We start from the raw sequence: 6,750 nt of genomic DNA, 5'->3' as shown, positions 1-6,750 counted from the left end.
ACCTGTCCAATGACTATGTCTAAATCTCCACGTACATGTAGGATTTTGGCCCCCTTTTGGATAGCGAGGAGCAATCCAATGACCAATGATTCATACTCAGCCACATTATTAGTACAAGGGAACTGCAACCTATGTGATGCCAAATATGTTTCTCCAGTTGGGCTAATGAGTTCAACACCAGCTCCACTACCTTTCTTTGATTTGGATCCATCAAAGGATAGAGTCCATACTTGATCATTTTCATATTCCATGGGTGATTTTATCTTTGAATCCTTGGATTCTTTTTTATGTTCTTCTTGTCCTATTTCACCTTCTCGAATTCTTTCTTGTTGTGGGTCTAAAGTTTTCATATAGGATGAGTTAATTTTGACCACATTTTCTACTATCCATGCTTGTGGAACCATTTTGGAAACTTGTGCAATTGCTTCTTTGCACATGGTGCATGATATCTCAAAATGAAAAGCATCATGTATTCTACACCAGTTGGTTAACAATAGATTTTGAATGGATGCACCTTTTCCTAGTTCAACTTCCTGCTTAATGCTTTTTAGGACAAAATTCCTAAAATTCTCAAACATTCCTTCATTCAGTGATGGTTCTAAATTATCCATAACTGGTACCTTAGCGAAAGTTGGAGTCACATCAGGACATCCCCCTGTATTGTAACCTTGCAACATTAAAACCTCTCCATTTTTGGGAATATATGATCCCAAAGTGGTTTCCATAAACAAGATCTCATTGTGTTCACCATACTTAGTGATCAACAATCGGAGCCTTAGAGTGCTCTCTATCCTTATCTGATTGGGAATTCCCTTCCATGGGAGCCACATGTGTGAAAAGTACATTGCAATATAACCATTCAATTTCCTCGCCCAATCTCTACTAAGAAGCATGCCATACCCTTCAGGAATATCCACAACAGATATGTCAATAAAACTTTGAACACGTGGATCAGAGGCTAATTGCATGTGAATATTATTCAACTCTCCCATGACTGGGACTTCAATTTTATCCAATTGTGTGACTTTCTTGTCAGTCTGAAGTGGAATCAATCCCAACTTTCTACATATGTCCAATGGCATTACATTACTTGATGCACCCGAGTCAATTAAACAATTATGTAACATTTTTTCGAAAATTCTAACAGATACTAGGAAAGGTGCAGGTTCCTCCTTCCCTTGATAAAAAACCACTAGCTTCTACACTTTTGAATCAAATGTCTCATTTTTATGTATAGAATTTCTCCCATTTTGAGTTGTCATCGAACTTTCCACTATAGGAGAATTATCTTTGATCATTTCTAGTGATGGATCCTTTGAAGATACTTGTCCATTTGATGTAATCTTCTGATCATCCTGAGAGTTTTGTACCATTCCAATGAAACTTGAAGGATTCTCAAAAAGCTTAGATGCATATGGTGATACATCATCTGCAACACTGGTTTTTTGTGCAAAATTGTATCGTTGGACATTGGATACCCCTCTTGGAGGATATTATACATTTTGAGAAACAATCTTTGTGGGGGCGTCATTGAAACTTTCCAATAGTGTATCTCTAATTTCTGAAATCCTAATCAATTCATATAGTGGAAGACTCACTTTAATTTTCTTGAATTCCTCTAGTACATAAGAACTCAACCTTTTTTATTCCTCTCTAGAAGGACTTCCTTTCTATTTTTTTCCTAGATTTTCACATTGCCTTTGTTCTCCTTGTCGAGCAGAGGATTGAAGATTATTCTTTCCTTTATCACTTTGTGAAGAATTTGTCATGGGAGATTGGCCTCTATCTCCTTGAGAGCTTGTGAGTTGTCAATATTCAGGGGAGTCTCTAAGAGGCTCAGGATTATTGTTCGCATTTGGATGCGGGAGAGTTGAAAATTTATTTGGAGGAACTAATGATGTTAATGGCTCATGGTTCCTATAATTCCTCTGATACATCTTTATTGGAGTATTACCAGATGTTTGTTGATAAGCTTGCACTTCACTTGTTCCTTCCACCAAGACACTATTATATAGAGGAGGGAATAAAAATCCATCCTTATGCAATGATTCATTTGGGGATACTGGTGGAGGTTGATTTTTTGGTGGGACTTGATAACATGACATCTCTATAGGACCATTTGCTAAAGCTGGTGGGAATTTTTGATTAGCTTTTATTGGCATGTAATCCTGAGAACCAGGAGGAGGAAACTTAAAATCATCAAAAACCAATGCTTGGTCATATCTTGGTGAGGGTACCATCTCATATCTCATAGGAGGAGGATTCTCAGATGTGGTAGTGTTCCTCACTTCTCCCTTGAAAATATCTGCTACTCTTTAAAATTTGTGACACTGTAATTCAGAATGTTGACTAGTCTTATGTAATCTACACCATCCAGATAGTGTAGCTTCTGCTAAGAAAACTTTATCAACTAGGCGATTCTCAGATGGAGGATTATCCAATGGTGATGATATGCACCCATTATTTGGATTAGTGTTCCATGACCTTCTTTAATGACCTTGGTTATTATTATGATATCCTTGATTACCTTTATTGAATCCTGAAATTGTTTCCTTGATTACCATCATGATGTGGAGGGGGATTCCCTTGATAACCTCAGTTGCTACCTTGATATGACTGATAATTCCTTTGTGTATTCTGCAACTGATTATTTTGATTTCTATGGTAAGTGACTTTAGTGGACAACTTTTTCACTTGTTCAATCAAATCTCTCATCTCATCTTTTTCCTCTTGGGTTCTTGTAGAATTTGTTATGTTCTGGAGATAAATTGGTTGTGGGCATTGCCTGCGACTAGGTGCTCCAGGGTGTAATGCCAACCAGCTCAGAGTGGCAGGAACTTGATTGATAGTTGGAGCATAATTCAAAGTATTTGCATTTCCAAAATAGTTGGGTGTTCCATTTGTAGTTGCCGGTGATTGTAAACTAACTTTCTCCGCCTCAGCATATGCTTGGATTAAACTTGTAGGAGCTGGATGATTTTTTTGAACAAACATAAATGTGAAAAAATATAGGGCTGCATAGTAGATAGGTCGTGCTACATCATCTCCTATGAGATATGGATCACGCAATCTTGAATAAGCCCTTTTAAATTAGTTATTGAAAGCACCAATTGATTCACGTTCTTGTCTCCTTATCTCAATAAACTACCTATACAATTCTGCAAGGGTGATAGGCAATCTAAACTTCCCGAGGAATACCTCCTTCAACTGTTGCCAAGTCTATATTAAATTTGAAGGTAGGTTGATATACCAATAAAATGCTTCCTCACCCAATGAATAAGGGAATAGTCTACATGAAACATCCTCATCTTGCACATTTCTATTTTTGAGGACATCCTCAAAAAATTTAATGTGTTCATCAGCAATGCGATTGACATCATTCACAAAGAATTTAGAACAAAAGTGTTCAGGATTCTTTGGCATATTATTATATGCAGCAAACATTGCAAGGGGTGATGCATTCTTTGGACGCCATTGCTGGGCCATTGCTGGAACTTTTTGTTGGATAGTTGCAAGTGAAATAACTTGTATAGGTATTTGCACAAATAACTGTTGAATTTGTGTAGCTCCTTGTGGAACTCCTCCTTGGATTGATCCTTGTGCTTGATGTTGAGGTGGTAGAGTTTGGAATATCCTTGTGAGATCAGCTACACTTGGTGAATTTTGACTCGTAGATGCTTCTTTATTTCCTCGCCTAGGCTTTGGATCAAAACTCAACTCTTGTAATTCGTGCACCCCCAGGGTGAATCTCAAGGATCTTCAATGTACCTCGAGCAAGGATGAATTAATGTTCTCTAGTATGTCAAACTACTATGAAATCTTTTAGTCAGGCCCTCCTTCTACCGCCAGTTTCTGTTGATGTGTGTTTTATGACTCACCAAATAGTAGAACAAAATACCAAAATATCTTATCCTCTCCTGAATAAAGTCTTGTGTATGCTAAGATTTCTAGAACATCATACAATGACTTCAAGGTTCCTTTAATGCCAGGTCTTGACTGTGGATAAGATCGGTCATTGATGTGATTTGTTGATGATCACAAGGGGCCATACATGTTTATTCATATTCATTTCAAGCCATACTGGATGTGGGAGCTATCTTAAGGATTTTCAATGAAGCACTTTTTTTGTATTTTTCACAGAATATGCATAAATTAAATAGGATGGGGTTCAAGAATTCTATTCTAATTCTAAGGGTAGTGATAAAAACTAATAGTATTCTAGTGGACAAATTCCTCAATTTACTGAATTCCAGTTCGCCAAGTTATACTACAACTAAGCATGAACCAGTACAATCTTCAAGGGTTATGCCAAATATTTTCATATCCCTGCATACACCATCATAAAGAACAATTTATACAAATGATAGAAGTTGAGGATATGCATGAAAGGGGTTCAGGCTAACTTTACACAACAAATTAGAATCACTAAAATGTCAAAAGTATGAACCAAAGGAATTCATCAATACACCATCATATTCTCCATTGTAATCACCACACATTGACTATGCTAAACTTAATCTACTTGAAGAAATGTTAGGAGAACAAGAAAGAACTAAGATACATCAAGTATTTAGCAAACTCCAATGAAAAATTTATTATCTCAGTAACTCATAGCAACAATCTCATAAAAATCTCCTTTACAAATGAGAAATGAGGCCTTTATATAGGTCCTTGATTACAACGGGTGGTCTAGATGATCACAATAACCAATGGCCGAGATCATGCCACATCAGCCCTAATTAGGGTTAGGGCAATGGAAAGGAATCTACATTAATGCCATAAGGAATCCACTAGCGTAGTGGGTAATAAATGCTCACCATGCATGCTAATTTAAGGAGTGCGGTGTAATAAATGATCCCTATGCACACCCACTCTGCATTTGATGCATCTATCCTTGATTTCTCTGCCTAAAAGATCGAAATTGATCTAATACTATTTCTAACTCCTCTGTACTGATGCTTGGTGCAGATTCTTGCTTGAATTCTAGAAATGCAATTGCTCTTTCTGCTTTTCCCAAGCTTTCATCCCAATTTGGTAGTAAGTCCTTAGTAGTGTGCATTGTATGTGAGAAGATGGAGAAGTTCTCAAAATCATCTCTTCCATATATGTTTAGCTGAAAGAATTCCTCTAGCTTGACTTTTAGATTATTAGTTTTCATTTCCTCTTCCCCTAATCTTTGTGATAACAACGATGCAACTGCATTTGATATTCCTCGCTTGATGTTATCAACAATCTTTTTCCATCGAATGGATTCCATTGTAAAGCTCTCGAACATTTCCTTAGCCATGATCACTGCACTATACCATTGAATAAAATCATAGAAATCCCCCTCGCTGATAACTCGAGCATCAATCAATTCTTGTTTTGGGGTATCCATCAGACTCTGAATGTCGGCAATCACCTCTTCTTGGTAAATATGCTCATCCACCCATGATTCCTCCATGCACTGAATCCTAGAGACTGCAGCCAATGCCCTATTGTGCACTTGCACTAATTCTTTTGCATGTTTGAAGGCTACCTCCTGAATTCCTTCAATCCAATTCTTTGCACCCTGAGCAATCCGCTTGATTTTGTCAATATCACCTACCACTTCACTGGAAACACCTATTGGAGGGACAAATGATGGACCTTCCTCTCTTACTGGATGAGGCAATTTATTGATGTACTGACATAAGGCCCAAATTTCTCTTTTCTGCTTTTCATACCCTTCTTCTACTTTCTTCAACCTATCCTTCAAAGCCTGTGTGGAGTCATCAAATTCTTCAAATATTTGCTCTCGGGAGGCCTGACCAAGATTTACTTCTGCAACATGATATTCATCTGGAGCAATCTAATTTTTCCCTTTGTGAATTGTGGGAGTCACAATTTGCAAGATTCTGGATCCTGATTCTCCTCTGATGAATTTAGTATATCTTTTTTCTTTCCCTTCTTCTTCTAATCAGTTTGATCGTTCCAAAATTTCCTGTAATTCAATTACTGGATCAACCTCCTTTTGTTGATGCAATTGAATTCGTTGCCTCAACCATTTCGAAATGGGTATACTTTTGTCCCCTAGAATTACCAATTTTTCTTTCCTTTGGACCACTTGAATGTCAATATCTTCTTCACCTCCTGGACTATCCATTGTAACCTCAGGAACTATAGCTTCAGCACTAGGAAGATGTATTGCTACCCCTGGAGTTTCTTCCTCTAGTGGACCATCTCCATCATTAATTATTTCTCACTCTAGGATCATGGCAAGACTTTCTTCTGTAGCAATATCTTGATCTCTCCCTCTTTCTTGCATGGATTTTTCATAAGCATTTATACTCAGCCTATCATGAATTGGCCTATCCAAATTCTCTTCTTTCTCAAATCTCCTTATACTTGTCCCTACATCCTACCTTTGAAAAGTTTCTATCTCTTGGACACTTGGAGTTCAACTTGGAGAAGAGGGAGCATCTTCGTGTTTTTGCTTCTTATTTTGGGATTCCTGGATGACTTCCTCAATCCTAGGACGCTTTTCTCAAGGTACCTCCTTCCCTTTCTTGGTTCCTACATCTTCGGATGGAGTTCCCCTTTCTTCAACAGTCCCTTTAGATATATGTCTTGATCTTTCATCCCTAAGTGGTTTGTGGCCAAGCAACCTATATGTGAATCCATTAGCTGGTGCAACTAGTTTTTCAAGCTTATGCTCGATCCACCCCTTTGTAAAATCTAAGACTAGTTTTGAAAGGGCTTCGAGATCTGTAATTTCTTTGTTCTTACAAT

Source organism: Cupressus sempervirens, chromosome 9 (genome assembly GCF_028749045.1).
Source record: "Cupressus sempervirens isolate cs-2001-9-10 chromosome 9, ASM2874904v1, whole genome shotgun sequence".
NCBI lineage: Eukaryota > Viridiplantae > Streptophyta > Pinopsida > Cupressales > Cupressaceae > Cupressus > Cupressus sempervirens.
The sequence above is the reverse complement of the archived record's forward strand: the minus strand, read 5'-3'. Positions refer to the sequence as shown.